Below are 17,215 nucleotides of genomic sequence, written 5' to 3' on the forward strand. Positions count from 1 at the left end.
AGGACAAGCATGGTACCCACTTGTAACAAGTCCTGCACGCGTGCATGAATGTGTTAGTATAAGACATGCGTGCGAAAGAGAGTCATAAAAACATAATCCTATTTTATACATGTAGAGACACAACCACGTACCTGCGCACTCTCCATATCCTGGGTAGTCATGCATGGTCCACATCAAGATACCCCTGACCAAAATATCATTGGTATGTCTAGGAGCTCTCGAAATATCAAAGACCCACACTCCTCTCCATAATATCTATAACTCCTTTATCAAAGGTGCCATGTACATGTCCATATTTTTTGCCTTGTACTTCCCTGGAACAAGTAGTGCAAGCATGAGGTGTCCCTTTTTTATTGTTAGCCATGGTGGGATATTGTAATTCACCACGACTATGGGCCATGTCGACCAAGATGTCGAGTGTAACCCGAAAGGATTCACACCGTCCATGGTGAGCCCAAGATATAAGTTGTGTGGCTCCCTCGCAAAGTCCGACTGATTGTCTATGTGCTTCCAAGCTGCACAATCTGTGGGAATCCTCAATGTGTCATCAGTGGACCGATGAGATGCATGCCATGTCATCAACTCTGCTATGGATTTGCATCAGAACATGTGCTGTGTTCTTGCAACGATGGGAAAGTGTCTCAAGACCTTTACCGGTATCTGTTCACCTTGCAAGTCATCTCTATATCATTGTTCTCCACATTTCAGACAACTAGCTAAATCTCCATGCTCACGACGAAAGAGAATACAGTCATTACGGTAAGCATGGACGGTCATAATCCATACCCACCGTTGTTAGCACATCTGCTTCGCTTCATCTCTTGATGCAGGCATGGTATATGGTGCAGGCAACATCTTTTGGAGCAACCTATCACAATTCAAACATACATAGGCTTTGAATAATGATGATTCGGCATACTAATCCATACATGATGATTCTCAAAACAAATAATATCCAAATAATGAGTCAAATTAATGCAGGAGCTAACCTCATTAAGGCCGAGACACTTGTATCCGACCACCCATACTTTACTTGTAGATTCAAGATTGAGAGACAAGCATGTAGTTTAGATATCCTAGCACCCTCGTACAACTGTGTTGATTGCAACTCTTGCATTTTGACCTTAGACTCTGACATCACATGTACATGGGATGTAGTGCCCCTAAAAATAGAATCCATCATGTTGACCATACCCTCGTCATCATCCGGGAGACTATAGTCTTGCTCAAAGTGTCTCCAAAGTGTGAAGGTATATGCGTACCCTGGTCAGCCTCCTCATCTTGTTTTAAGATTTCGTGTAAATATAAGATCTTGTATCAAGGTTTCGTATCATAATGGTATCCAATATTAACCATGAACTAAAATTCTAGGAATGTGAGCTCAAAGGAAATAGATCCCACCATGCTTGAGAATTCTTGAGTTATGTTAGTGGAGGTGATTTGTTTAGTGGAGGAGACATTTCCACATTCTATTCTCACAAGCCAACTACATCTCATAGTGCATTTGGTGGATGAGATTGCTATATGTGGTACTGTACATGCACGATGGTTGTTCTTCCTCAAGCGCTTCACTCGCGCTTCATGAAGACCTTGAACAGTTTCGTGAGACAAAATGCAAGACCCAAAGGTAGCATGGCCAAGGGTTGGTTGGTACAAGAGTCACTTGTATATATTTTTGAGTTTCTTGTTGATGTGGATAGCTCTCTCCCATGACTATGGAGAGATGATGAAGACCTGAGGATGACCTCTATTGTGCCTTAAGGGAAAGGACGCAACTAGGTATGAACTAAACACACGAGGAATGGTTGATTAGTTGCTTCTAATTCACTCACATATTTGGAAGGAAAAAGATATTATGCACATAAAATACTTACTTGGAGCATCTTGCACCAATCATGAGATTTCAAGCCATATAATTGCTCTACACCTCTTTTCTTGCTCTTTGTGAAGGCCCCCTTCAAACACCTCATGCATCGAGTGGAAGTACGAATTGTAGTGATAGCTCACTGCACTGCCACCATCTCTAGCTTTGATAACCTCCATAGTGGAGGAGGTAAAAAGACACGCCCATTTGGCCTCTCTTTTAGCCAAGCTTCATGCATCCTCCCTATGGTTTGTAGATCCTCCCTTATGCCTGCAGAATCTCATGTCCCATTCAAATCTTCTCAAATGGTAGATGCCACATTCTTGAAAATATGCATGGGATCAAGTAGGTGATTGATCTTGGAAACGATAAAAGATGGAGTATCTAAACAAAAGTTGGTGTCAGCGGGCACCATTCAATATAGCACATAATAGTTACAAACCCTTACCGGCTCATGCCAAGTGGTGGAGGAGTCATGGATTCGTCCCAAATTCTCATCCAATCTCCTGCAGTGAGTGACTGTGGGGGGACTTCATTCCAAGGGGCGACATATCTAGGATGATCACGTGGGAGAAATCGATGGTGATTCTCATGGGTGACCTTATTCAATGCATTTGCTCGTGAGGCAACTAGTGAAGGACCACAAACATTACATGCATGGTAACCTGATGTAGTGAGACCTGAACAATAGATGCAATTAAGAGTTGAAGGTGGGTTTAGGGTGCCACATTGATTGCCTACTCATAACTAAAAGTGCAATGCTTACCTGAACACTCGCCATAGCCTAGGAAGTCATGCATCATCCACATCAAGACTGCTTTGCAATTGAAGTCTCGTGATGAGGGAGGCCTGCTCACATCATGCACCTCGATACCTCTCCAAAGTATCTCTAGCTCGTCGATCAAAGGCTCCAAATAAACGTCAGGATTTTTAACTCCATGTTTCCCTAGAATTAGAAGGGATAACATAACATGTCCTTTCTTAATCGCCATAGAGAGTGGAAGATTATAATTCACCAATATCATTGGCCATACACTGTAAGAGGTGCTTTTGAGACCAAATGGGTTCACACCGTCCATACCCAATCCAAGTCTCAAGCTCCTAGGTTCTTACTTGAAGCTTGGCCATGTGTCTTCAATATGCTTCCATGCAGGAGTTCTCTACTTGCCATCGGCGGTTGATCGATGGGAGGAATGCCATGACATGAGCTCTGCAATGGACTTGCACTTGAACATATGTTGGATGCGAGGGATTATGGGAAAATGTCGCAGAATCTTACGAGGCACATCCAAAGTTTTGAGATCTACTCTATATCTTGCCTCTCCACAAGTGGGACACTCTCTTGCATCCTTATGTGGTCCACGAAATAGAACGCAATCGTTGACGGATGCATGGATGCACCTGTAATCTAATCCTCCAAGACAGGTCACATGTTGCCTTGCCATATCTCTTGAGGTTGGTAATGTATTCTCCCTTGGAAGCATTTTACACAATAGCCTGCATGTGAAGACCATAAAAGAGAAAAGCATTCGAGTAATTGACCCAGTAGCATAATTCACCATGTTTGGAAAATAGACTTTAGAGCTTACTTGAGTAATGCATTCAAACTTGCATTGCTCCAAGTTTAGTAACTCAAGGGAGGCACGTGGAACAGAGAATGTGCACCCCTCAAACAGTGGAGTCAATGCTACGGTAAAAAGATCATCGTCCTGCTCCATGCTATCATCCCTACTTGAGGATTGATGGACATATAAATCCCACACCATATCATCAAACAACTCCTCCTCTACAGCCAAGGAAATTAATCACTTGTGAAAATTATGAAATGACATCAACGCATAAAGGATAAATATGAAAGGACAATTATTTACTTAAGACAATTAGGAAAATCCAGTTTTGAAATGATAAATAATTATGAAAGACAAGTGGAATCCAATAAGATTTTCATATATATATATATAAAATAGAGACCAAAAGTATGTCTCCAAAATTATGTATATAAAAAATATATGTCTCCAAAAGTATGCTTAAGCAAAATTTGTCTCCAAAAGAGACATTCTCCAAAAATGCCAAAATGGCGACTAAGGATAAGGAAATAAGCATATGCATAAGAGCGAAAGCATATGAGGGAATGCATATGCATAGGAGAAGCAGAAGCATAAGAGAAGCAATCAACACAGTTGTACGAGGGTGTTACGATGTCTAAACTATAGGCTTGTCTCTCAATCTTGAATCTAGAAGCAAAGTATGGGTGGTCGGATACAAGGGTCTCGGCCTTAATGAGGTTAGCTCCCACACTAATTTGACTCATTATTTGGATATTGTTTGTTTTGAGAATCATCATTATTCAAAGCCTAAGTATGTTTGAATTAGCGTACTGATAATCGTGATGCGTTAGTGTAATTATGATTATGTTATATTATTGACATGACTTCTTTGTTGCATTGATAGTTCATCCTCCCAATTATAGTAAAATGGTGCTTACAAGAAGATGTTAGAAATGCTATGTTCAAGATCAGTGGTATTATGAGGTATGCTTACTATATCAAATCACATTGATTGCATTTTCTTCAATTTAAGATGAATAATATGTAGACTGATTATGAATATATCTTACATGGGCATGTGAAATAGGTGGATATCTCAAAAAGAGATCTCCATATCGAGCATTGAGAAGGCTAGGGTGGACTCCATCGAAGCCGTATGCTTGTTTGAGAAGCACTTTCACATGTGATCACAACCATATCCACGAGATCTCACCCTTCTCCCCACTCACATGTCACTTGATTAGCTACAACTAGCTCTACATAAAGCCGAATGCGATGGAAAGAAAATAAACAAGTGCAAGCGAGAGTTATCATCTGGATGTATGATACATGTAAGTTTCTTACCTCTTGATGTAATTAAGTAATTATTTGTGGCAATATACGCTATAAAATAGATGCATCTTCATTGTTTTAATGATGCTCTTTTGCGGTACAAAAAGAACAGTGCATTATGGCCATATGGATGACATTTTCATGTGGAACGCATCAATTTAAAGAGAGTCACCTATGATTGTGGAGTCATGGCTAACTTCACACAAGATAGCTGAGCAAGTGCTTCGGATACCAATCTTCTCTCCTCGCAGTTGGATTATTGTCATATGCGAAATCTATGAAATTGATTTCAGATGATTTAGTATTTTCATTCTTGATGTAAAATGGTTTAGAACTATTTTTAATGGTCCCCATGTGACAATGAGAAAAGACAGTAGCGGTTTCTTTGCAATAGACTCCACCAAGCTTTGGACCCATGAAAGTGATACTTTTGTTCTTCCCGAACATTGTGAGCAGGTGCATACTAATGATTTAATTAATCAAAGCTTTTGTTTTTAAAGATCCATTGATACATGTACTTGCATAATTTCATATATATAATTGATGGCATTTGGCACCCATCTTCAATATAGGTGGTTTTTCATCCGGATCATTCTGATCCAAGATGGTGGTACGTGATCCAAGTTGCACCACAAAGTAAGTAAATTTTTGAAGATAGAGATGTGGATATGGAGATGCCACTACCAATGCCGGATCCAATTTATCCAGATGGATCTAGCAAAGAAGATGAAGATCACAATATGAGCTAAGAGGAAGATGCGCATAATGACATCATATAGGAGGAAGATGGAGATCACGATATTGAGGAAGAAGATGATGATCATCAAGAATCACCACACTTTATTGAAGAAGATGATCAAGTCTTAGGTGAACGTACGAAGATGATATAGGAGATCAACTCGGTATAGAGTAAGAGATAGACTTTTTTGGTGCATTAGACTTGACTCAGGATGAAGCCATTGATGTAAATGCTCTTCATTGATTTTTTTCATCTCAAACTTAGACATGAATATATGAGCTTCAAACTTGATGTACATGCTCTTGTACTTTTATTCTCTCAAAGGATCAAACATGTATGAAAAGAAAAAAATTTGTCATTGGGAAAAACTATCTCTTGAGGTTGGTATGGGAAAAACACTCTCTATAAAACGTCGCTATAGGAAACTATCTCAGTGTCGCTATATAACCACCATTTACAAGTCTAGAAAGTGTCGCTATATAGCGACTCTCTTTAAACATTGCTATATAGTGACACCTTACTAATCTTGCTTTGATTACTGATGATTAGTTCCCCACGCACACTAAACGTTGGTGCTTAAGCGTCAGAATAGGGCTCATGTGTAGTAGTGATGCATAGGAAGGGAAGTACCAATAGGAGCAAAGGTTCTTGCAAAGAAAGTTGTAGTACTTAAGCACAACAATAAAAGATTTTGAGTCATGCATAATTAAGAAAGGGAGATACTTCATTAATAAATGTGATTGACAAAATGGAGTTTTCTCTATCATTGTTCTTTAAAAACACACCTCCTAGATGTGGGGATCTTAGAAAAAGGCACCTCATAGCATCCAACTTGCATGCATGCGGTTTGGGGGATTTCCTTGTGGGGGCTTTGGGTTTTGGGGATTTTGATGCACCTGATGTGCCATTGGCTTTCTTTGCAAGAGACTCTCAACTCAGTGTATGGTCATGTCCCTTCTTCCTCGATAAAATTTTTAGTAGGTGAACCAAGGAAGAGTCGTCTTCAACTTTTGCCTCTTCAATCTTTTCTAGGGTATCATCCAGTAGATGCAAGATTTGTGATGAGGTTGTCAACCATTTCTAACAGTTGTCTGCCACTAGAACTCCCATGGCTTTGAATTTCATTCTTCAACTTCCCATCAATATGTGCATGCTGCACCTTTGTCTCCTCTACATCTTTAACTTATCTGCAATTCCCAGCTGCAGCAATGAAGTTGATGAGTCATCCATGTCTTCACCACCACACCCGACCCACAAGCTATCAACAACATTCTTCAGGTTAGCCAAATTTCTAGCATAGCATATGTCTTTGTTGCCTACTTGCATGTGCATTTGACCACCTACCACATGCATGCTCTCCATCTTCCCTGATGAAAACACGTTTTGGTCATATGTTTTTCTTGATGAGTTACACATTGGAGGATCTGCAAAAAATGTCAGTCCAATTACCAATACCCAAAGTAAGAAAGAGCTCCAAAACTATTTGTTAGCAGCGCATGATAACTAGTACATCATGCATGCTAAATAGCATATCATGAGTGGTGGCAAGCTTGACGGCTTGCTTGCACTTGGTGGACCATCTGGAGAAGCAATGCATGTTGCCCTTCCAACTCCTTCATGTGGTCAGACTGTAGCTCCACATCAGCTTGCAATAAATAAAACATGCAAAGGCAATTAACTTATATACACATACATACTACAATCGAGATAGAGAAACCCAAAAATTGATAAAAGTACCTCAATAAGGGACATCACATCAAAGTCATCTGATACTACTCCAAGAAACTCCAATGTTAACTAGTTTGTTGCTATTGCAGCTCAAGTTTGGATCTCTCAATAGAGGCAAGGAAGCCAGCGAGTTCAATGACAATTACATGCGAGAGCGCATGTGTGATGTCTTGAAGCATCGTAGGTCAACCTTGTGAAATTCTAGCAAAAGGAAAGACTAAACCTAGCTGGGCAGACAAAGCTAACTAGAAGTTTTTGAAGGAGTATAGGGACGAACCCCAAATGTTTGACAGTCAGAGGAGGGCTGTGAGGAGATGGCTAGACATCGTAGGTGCTTTACGCCTCGACAGTGGTAGATGGGCCACGTTCAAGGCATGGGTGTAAGTCTACTTCTTCTCATTTAATTTATTGTTCTATTTGTTTTATTACATATTGCATGCACTTTAAATCTAACTCTCGTAATTTGGGCCCACAACAAGTTGCGATGGGTCACCTTCCCACAAACAAAGAGATGAGACACGCATTCCACATAGGATGGAGGCACAAGATGCGATAGTCGATTGAGATGGAGGCGTAGGGAGCAACAGTTTATTGAGATGGAGGTGCAGGGAGTGACAGTTGATTGGGATGAGGTTGCGCTCGCTCGGTCTAAGTCTACTCCTACTTGTAATCTCACTTTTTAAATTGTTTAATTCTTTAAGTTTCAATCTAATTTCCAATTAATAGGGTTTCACTCTTAGGGTGCAAGCTCGAACATCCCATCAGCGGAGGTGAGCAGTGATGACAAGGAGGAGTCTCAAGGGATTTGGCTCACAACAACACAAAGTAACTATAGACATGTTTCATAGATGCGCAAAATAGCAGGCGCGTCTATAGGCGCTGTTCAAATAGAGAAATTACGGGCATGTCTAATAGCACGTCTATTGGTGCATCTATTAGTGCATCTATTAGCGGGTCTAATAGCATGTCTAATAGCGCACCTATTACCACGTTTATTAGCACGTCTATCAGTGCGTCTGCACTGTGGATTTGACACAGATTTAGATGCGAATTTAGACGCAGAACAGAGAATACAGAAAGTGAGATTTTGGGGAACCTTGACAAATGTACGTCACTGCTTTTCAAACATTTCCCATGATTACCAAAGCACATAATTTTAACAAAAATATCAATGATTTTTTGCAAACCCATGCCACATATACAAAAATTAAGTGAGGTAAGGAGAATGAGACAATATGTAAAATAGTTTTGCCAATATCAATGATGGGCTACGGTTCAATCTCATCCTCAATGAGATCAACCCTTGCCAAACTATCTACTTCAAAATACAAACCAGTAAAGAGACCTACAAATACATTCAACCCACTACTACTTGTGCTACTCATGTGCTCTTCAAAATCAGCATCACCAATGGTAGGGTTGTCCTCACAGGTAATGGCCTCAATATCTGTATCTCCTATCTCATGATCATCCTCCTCTCTTGTATCACGGTCATCATCACCTCCATGGCCATGATCATCCTCCATATGCTCCATATTAGTAAATGTACTATACATCACTTAGGAACATGGCGTAATAGGTATGACATGCCACCATCTATTATTATCCACCATTGGTTGATAGACAACCTAATTCAAACACAAATACAATCATGTTATTTTCCTTGCATCGAAGGTATCAAATATTTAAAAGTGAGTATTTTATATGTGTGTACAATACTTGTTCACATTGTTGCAGTAGTACTAGTGTGTCCTTCTTACTTTGCCAAAACTTTGTGGAGCCAATAGTTACAAAGCCACTTGCATGGCATTTGATTGTTGCATTAGGGCCTCTTTCCACCACATTCCTAAACCACTTTACATCGAAAACATACACAAAGAAGTGTCAAAAATCAAGCTTAATAATATCTTGGATTATGCCACAATAATCATACATGGCTCCATTGGCTCCCTCAAAGCTAGCAATGACGTCGCAATCTTGTATGTTTCTCTTATTATCAATCCGTTGTGTTAAAAAATGCTTGCCCTCACACCATATAGCATTAAACATAGTATACTATACCAAGACAAAATCAATTAAATAAGTAATCTAAATTATTGAAAGCTCCTAACTTATGCATAACATTCTATATACCAACCTTGCTCATGCATCCCCTAGCATACTCCCATTCTTCCATTGTGATATGCATCCCCTTGTCTCTCTCTGCTCTCTCCATTTCGTCAAGTAGCCAATCCACATGAATATCCTTTGGAAGTGCTCTTAGACACTGAGGGTATGGCACACGAGATCCGTGGTGTGTACGAAAGAGGGCCCTTTCTTCTTGTCTTCTTGTCTTTGCATCCTCGTATCTTGTCACCCATCTTTTCATCACATCACTATTAAGCATGCAATAGAGGTTGATATTATTAAGCAACTCCATGCCTATTACTTTGCTATGTCCTTTCCCTTGAGGCACAATAGAGGTCATCCTTAGGTCTTCATCATCTCTCCATAGTTGTGGGAGAGAGCTATCCACATCAACAAGAAACTTAGCAATATATACAAGTGATTCTTGTACCAACCAACCCTTGGCCATGCTACCTTCAGGTCTTGCATTTTGTCTCACGAAACCCTTCAAGGTCTTCATGAAGCGCTCGAGGAAGAACAACCATCATGCATGTACAGTACCGCATATAGCAATCTCATCCACCAAATGCACTATGAGATGTAGTTGGCTTGTGAGAATAGAACGTGGAAATGTCTCTTCCACTAAACAAACCACCTCCACTGACATAACTCGAGCATTCTCAAGCAAGTGGGATCTATTTCCTTTGAGCTCACATACCTAGAAAGGAAAAAGTATGCAATATTAGCAATATGAACATCTTGCATCCTGTAAAGTACCTCAATAGCTCGCCCATCTTGTAAATACAATATTCACATTTTGTATCCTGTAAAGTACCTCACAAGCTCGCCCATCTTGTAAATACAATCCTTCATGCCCTTCGATGCACTGCAAGAAATGCTAGTAGGTAGTATGAACTGAACACATGAGGAATGGTTGATTAGTTGCTTCTAATTCACTCAAAAATTTGGAAGGAAAAATATATTATGCACATAAAATACTTACTTGGAGCATCTTGTGCCAATCATGAGATTTCAAGCCATATAATTTCTCTACACCTCTTTTCTTGCTCTTTGTGAAGGCCCCCTTGAAACACCTCATGCATTGAGTGGGAGTACGAATAGTAGTGGTAGCATGCTTCACTGCCACCATCTCTAGCTTTGATAACCTCCACGGTGCACGAGGTAAAAAAACACACCCACTTGGTCTCTCTTGTCGCCAAGCTTCACGCATCCTCCCTGTGGTGCGTAGATCCTCCCTTATGCCTGCGAAATCTTGTGTCCCATTCAAATGTTCCCAGATGGTAGATGCCACATTCTTGGAGATATGCATGGGATCGAGCAAGTGATTGATCTTGAGGTAGGACCAATATGGTAAAAGATAAAAGATGGAGTATCTAAACAAAAGCTGGTTTTAGCGGGCAGTCTTTATTTCCAGCCAATATAGCACACAATAGTTACAAACCCTTACCGGCTCATGCTAAGTGGTGGAGGAGTCGTGGAACCCTCCCAAATTCTCATCCAATCTCCCACAGTGAGTGATTGTGGGAGGACTTCATTCCAAGGAGCGACATATCTAGGATGATCAGGTGGGAGAAATCGATGGTGATTCTCATAGATGACCTTATTCAATGTGTCTGAAGGACCACAAACAGGACATGCATGGTAACCCGATGTAGTGAGACCTGAACAATAGATGCAATTAAGAGTTGAAGGTGGGTTAAGGGTACCACATCGGTTGCCTACTCATAATTAAAAGTGCAATGCTTATCGAAACACTCGCAACTTGTGAGTCACTCTCCTCCCCACTCACATGTGACTTGATTGGCTACAACTGGCTCTACGTAAAGTTGAATGCGATGGAGAGACAATAAACGAGTGCGAAGGAGAGTTATCATCTGGATGTATGATGCATGAAAGTTTCTTGCCTCTTGACGTAATTAAGTAATTATTTGTGGCAATTTATGCTTTAAAATAGATGCATCCTCATTGTTTTAATGATGCTCTTTTGCAGTACAAAATGTACAATGCATTATGGTCATATGCATGAAATTTCTGTGTGGAATGCATCGATTCAAAGAGAGTCGCATATGATTGTGGAGTCATGGCTAACTTCACACAAGATGACTGAGCAAGTGCTTTGGATACCAATCTCTCCTCATAGTTGGATTATTGTGGGACCAACACGGAATTTATGAAATTGATTTCAGACGATTTAGTATTTCCATTCTTGATGTAAAATGGTTTAGAACTATTTACAAAGGTCCCCATGTGACAGTGAGGAAAGACAGTAGTGGTTTCTTTGCAATGGTCTCCACCAAACTTTGGACCAATGTCATGCATCATCCACATCAAGACTACTTTGCAGTTGAAGTCTCGTGACTAGGAAGGCCTTCTCACATCATGCACCTTGATACCTCTCCAAAGTATCTCTAGCTCGTTAATCAAAGGCTCCAAATAAACATAACTTTATGTTTCCTTGGAATTAGAAGGGATAACATAACATGTCCTTTCTTAATAGCCATAGAGGGTGGAAGATTATAATTCACCAATATCATTGGCCATACACTGTAAGAGGTGCCTTTGAGACCAAATGGGTTCACACCATCCATAACCAATCCAAGTCTCAAGCTCCTAGGTTCTTCCTGGAAGCTTGGCCATGTGTCTTCAATATGCTTCCATGCAGGAGTGTCTGCAGGAGTTCTCCACTTGCCATCAGTTGATCGATGGGAGGACTGCCATGACATGAGCTCTGTAATGGATTTGCACTTGAACATATGTTGGATGCGAGGGATTATGGAAAAATGTCGCAGAACCTTACGAGGCACATCCAAAGTTTTGAGATCTGCTCTATATCTTGCCTCTCCACAAGTAGGACTCCACAAGTAGGACACTCTCTTGTATCCTTATGTGGTCCACGAAATAGAACACAATCGTTGATGCATGCATGGATGCGCTTGTAATCTAATCCTCCAAGAGAGGTCACGTGTTGCCTTGCCATATCTCTTGAGGTCGGTAATTTATTCTCCCTTGGAAGCATTTTACACAATAGCCTGCACGTGAAGACCATAAATGAGGAAAAGCATTCGAGTAATTGACACACTTGCATAATTCACCATGTTTGCAAAATAGACTTGAAAGCTTACTTGAGTAATGCATTCAAACAGTTTGCATTGCTCCATCCATAGATGGTCTATAAGTTTAGTAACTCAAGGGAGGCACGTAGAACAGAGAATGTGCACCCCTCAAACAGTGGAGTCGATGCTGCGATAAAAAGATCGTCCTGCTCCATGCTATCATCCCTCCCTTCAGATTGATGGACATATAAATCCTGCACCATATCATCAAACCCCTCCTCGTCCATGGCCTCATGAGGTAATGGTGGAGGGCTACTATCACCATCACTCCATGCATCCGTAACGGTCCCTTTTGAAGATCCCACCTCATATCGCCGATGCTTCGCCTCCTCCCGACAAGCATAGGACAACATATGTGGGTGTGGCACTACATCCTATATCAAATTAAAATGGGATCATAACTCAAACACATGAACACCCATAAGTATCTCAATCAACCTTAACTCTTTAACACTTACCATATTTACGGTCACATCCCATTCTCCATAGTTTGAGACGTGATTGAGTGTAATTCTATGTGCATGATACATGTTTCCTTGACATCGATCACACATACATTTGATTTTTTGCTCCAACCATATTTCGCGATGGTGGATATGGAGGGATTCATCCTCAACGGAGCTACTTGTTGAAGATGAAGACATCCTACAAATAAACAACCCAAAATGTTTACTCTTGCATGAGTTGTAAATGTTAAAAACTCTATGGCGCATCCAAAAGCACATCTGTATTGTGGTGCATGTCTATAGGTGCATCTAAAACGTGCTGATAGATGCATTGATAGACGCTCGTTTAGACGTGCTTGTAGACGCATAGACTACGAGCTGATTTTCGAACCTACTTTTAGCGCGCTTGATTTTCTTCACATACTTTTAATGTCATGTGGCTTGCTTTGCTATTCACAGACACAGCTTGGGGCATCTACACTTATCTCCAAGCACCCACACTCATCTCCAAGCTTAGACAATCATCCCCAAGCACACAAGAGAAGAGGGTGAACAAGGAAGAGAAGAAAGAGAAGCAGAGGGTGAACAAAGAAGAGAAGAAAGAGAAGCAGCTTTGAAGAAGGACAAGAAGCTTCCATACCTCTATCCAAGGTAAGTCTCTTGACGGTTGATCTTCTTTGGAAGTTGCTCTCTTTGGATTCATCCTTTGTCGTATGCAGGGAACGAATGTTTTTGGTACTAGTGTTGTTTTTTTGTGTTAGGCGCATGTCCTTTTCAGGTTCTAAAAAAAGTGTCTGTCGGATCACATCTATAGACGCGTCTGTATTTGGAAATAGATAGCCGCGCCTATAGATGCGCTGTTAGACATGGATATAGATGCATTTTGACAGTCTTAGATTTCTTCATTTTCCTTCCCTTCCCCTTCTCCTTCCACCTCCAAGAAAAGGATTGCATATTGAATGATGGAAATAAGTGATTGCATGAATGAAGAAAAGTGATTCTCCCTTATCTCCTCTCTTTCCTTCTCTTTTTGTCTCTTTTCTCATCTCTTTCCTTCTCTCTTTTTCTCTCTTTCCCTCCTCTCTTTTCTCCTCTCTTTCCTTCTCTCTTTTTCTGTCTTTTTCCTTCTCTCTTTTATCCTCTCTTTCCTTCTCTTTTCGTGGTAATTTTCCTCTCTTATCTCCTCTCTTTTTTTCTCTTTTTTTCCTCTCCTTTCTCTCGTCTTTCTTTCTCTCTTTTTCTCTCTTTTATCCTCACCTTTTCTCTCTTTCCTTTCCTTTTTGTGGTAATTTTCCTCTTATCTCCTCTCTTTTTTTCTCCTCTATTTTCCTCTCTTTTCTCCTCTTTTTCCTTCTCTCTTTTTCTCTCTTTTATCCCCACTTTTTCTCTCTTTTTTTCCTCTCTTTTCCTCTCCTTTTTCCTCTCTTTTATCCCCACTTTTTCTCTCTTTTTTTCTCCTCTCTTTTCCTCTCTTTTTCTCTCTTTTTTTCCTCTCTTTTCTTCTCCTTTCTCCTCTCTTTCCTTCTCTCTTTTTCTCTCTTTTATCCTCACCTTTTATCTCTTTTATCCTCTCTTTCCTTCTCTTTTTGTGGTAATTTTCCTCTCTTATCTCCTCTCTTTTTCTCTCTTTTTTTCGTCTCTTTTCTCCTCTCTTTCCTTCTCTCTTTTTCTCTCTTTTATCCCCACTTTTTCACTCTTTTTTCTTCTTTTTTTCAGTTCATCAGTAATCTTCTTTTTTTCTTTTCTTCAGTTCATCATGTGGCTAGGAAGCTCTTCAGCCTCACCTGATCTTCGGGAGACCATATTTTGGGAGTTATATAACCTTTTGAGGCACTCTCCCAGTCCTGGGGAGTTATACAGCTACATGACGGGTACTCTAAACAACCCCCAGGAGTTGGCACTACAGACTCCAAACCACCCCAACCCCACACCAACTGAGATTACCCCAGTGGCGTCAAGACAACCCAGCTGGCTATAGAGCCAAGCCCCTTCCCCCATGCCATCAAGAGGCCCTTCTGCATCGCAGAGCCGTCGGTGTACTCTCATGCAGTCGAGACTCGGTTCTCCAGCTACGAGTGGTTGTCGTAGTCTCGTCTAGTCGAGAGTCGCTTCTCCAGCTATGAGTGGCCAGCATACTAGCTCAACACGACATGGTAGCAGGCGTAGTAGCAGGGAGAGCGGTGGGGGATGCATGGCACAGTGCTTTCGGAGGGGTAGTGGTGGGTACGGGGATGATTCAGATGATGCAGACGTGCCAGAGCGTGATGGTACGATCTACTTTGACATCACTCAGACAGGAGGCATCTTGATGGATGCACGAGGGGAGGACATCATGGCCTTCATGCGCTCTGTAATGGCTAACAACTATAGAGATTGCTTTATTCACTACAAAGACCATCCAAAAAGGTTGGCTGATGAGACCCTTGTTGCTGTTCCCTCTAGGCATCCCAATCCCCTCAATGTTCAGTTCACAGATAAATGGGCCAAGTCAAAGATTGTTACGGTACTTAGCAATAAAAGATCTTCGCTTAAGAGACAGGCACTAGAGGAGATTGCCAGGCTCGAGGGAGGTCAACTACCAAGGGGCCCGCCCCACACCGCTCACAAGCGTGAGTGGAAGAAAGCAATGAAGGCAGCGAGAGTGGACCCCAGTCTGCAGCACATGGAGGCACGAAGGATCCAAATGGAGCAATATGGAAGCGTGCATTTTGGAGTAGGGGGTGTTGAATCATGGGAGGCCTAATTTGTAAGTATCGATCTCAACTTATATTGTTTATGTAGTTTATTAGGAGGTTGTTTCTTTGTACTAACCCCTCCGCAAATTGTGTCATCTTAGAGCTTGATATCGTGGGCAAGTACCCTACTCTTGTCAAGATAGCCTACCACCGCCACCATTGCAGAGGAGATACATGGAGGCACTTCTATGATGATGGGTTGATTACTAAGGAGCAGTATATCCAGGCTACTGGAGTGCCCCCCCAGGTATTTGAAAGTAATTAAATAATGTCAATATTGTAAGTAAAGATTTGATTTTTCATACATTGATACATGTTGTCCCTCATTTACAGGGCCCTGTGGAAGAAGACGAGGAAGAAGGAGGCGTAGAAGGGAGCGAGGACACGGAGAACTTAGATTAGTCGTAGAAGTAGTGCTAGCTACTCTTTTTTGTGCTTAAAGCCACTGGCTTGGCCTTGTGCCTCTCTTGTATATACACTCCTCTTATTTTTTGTACTTGAAGCCACAGGACATGGCTTGGCTCCGTGCTATATGTACATACAAGCACTTTTTGAGCTATGAATTAATCTACGATCTTTTTATTTTTTTGGCTTTCAATTTTCTTGTGCAACGTTCTATCAATTAATGCCTTGTGAACTAAACGTTTTGGAGTTGTAATATTTTATTCGCTATCGACGTGCTTGCAAGAGTGCTAATTAAAATGTGGTTGGTTGTAAGAATTGAATTGCACAATGTGGAAATGGGATTCTTGTAACCACATATCTTACACAACATACACAGCATTCTGTTCAAGCACACAAAATTTTGCTTTGATTAACAAAAAATATTTTGTAGAGCATCTATAAATGCATCTATGTACATGTCTCTCTGTTTATTTGCGCATCTATAGGTGTGTCTACAAGCGCGTCTGTCTGTTATATAGATGCGCCTTTAGACATGGGTCTACAGACATGCAAATAGACGCGCTCGTAAGTTTTTTCTAAAGTTATAAAAATTGCATCTATGTGTGTGTCTGTAGGTGCTTTGTCTCATTGTGGCTTAGATGGCTTTGATGAGGGCCAAGGATTAGGCCAGTGTGGCCACGAGGATGATGACGATGACTCCGATGATTCGGATGAGTAGTAGTAGTAGTAGTAGTTTGTATATATTTGTATGTCGGCTCATTTGAGCAATTTTGTATCACCATTTTTCAAAGGGAGATTTTGTAACAAACCAGGTTGTATATACTTTGGCATGTATATGCTTCTATCTCTCGGCTTGTTTGAGCAATTTTGTATCACCCCTTTTCCCAAGGGAAATTTTGTAACAAACAAGGTTTGAGATTTTTATCTCACCTGTGTGCTTGTAAACATTCTTTTGTAATGCCAAAAAAAAAACATTAGTGGGGCAAAATAGGGCTTGTTGTGGCCCACTTTAGCCCCACTAATGTTTTTTAAAGTTCTGTTAAGGGTCGTTATATAGCGACGCTTTACCAGTGTCACTATATAGTGATCTTTACCAGAGTCGCTATATAGGGACGCTTATATCACGACACATCTTTTTCGACATTAATAGTGACGTAAATAACGACTTTTGCACCCCTT

At 40.9% G+C, this 17,215-nt stretch overlaps 1 pseudogene; it reads right to left on the bottom strand.

The window, feature by feature from the left end:
* LOC147897558 (uncharacterized) overlaps positions 1-10,646 on the bottom strand; it is a 64,770-nt pseudogene extending 54,124 nt beyond the window's left edge.
* Between the last annotated feature and the right edge of the window lie 6,569 nt (positions 10,647-17,215).

This window comes from Dipteris shenzhenensis, chromosome 10 (assembly GCF_047967505.1).
Source record: "Dipteris shenzhenensis isolate YYH24624 ecotype China chromosome 10, Dip_SZ_1.0, whole genome shotgun sequence".
NCBI lineage: Eukaryota > Viridiplantae > Streptophyta > Polypodiopsida > Gleicheniales > Dipteridaceae > Dipteris > Dipteris shenzhenensis.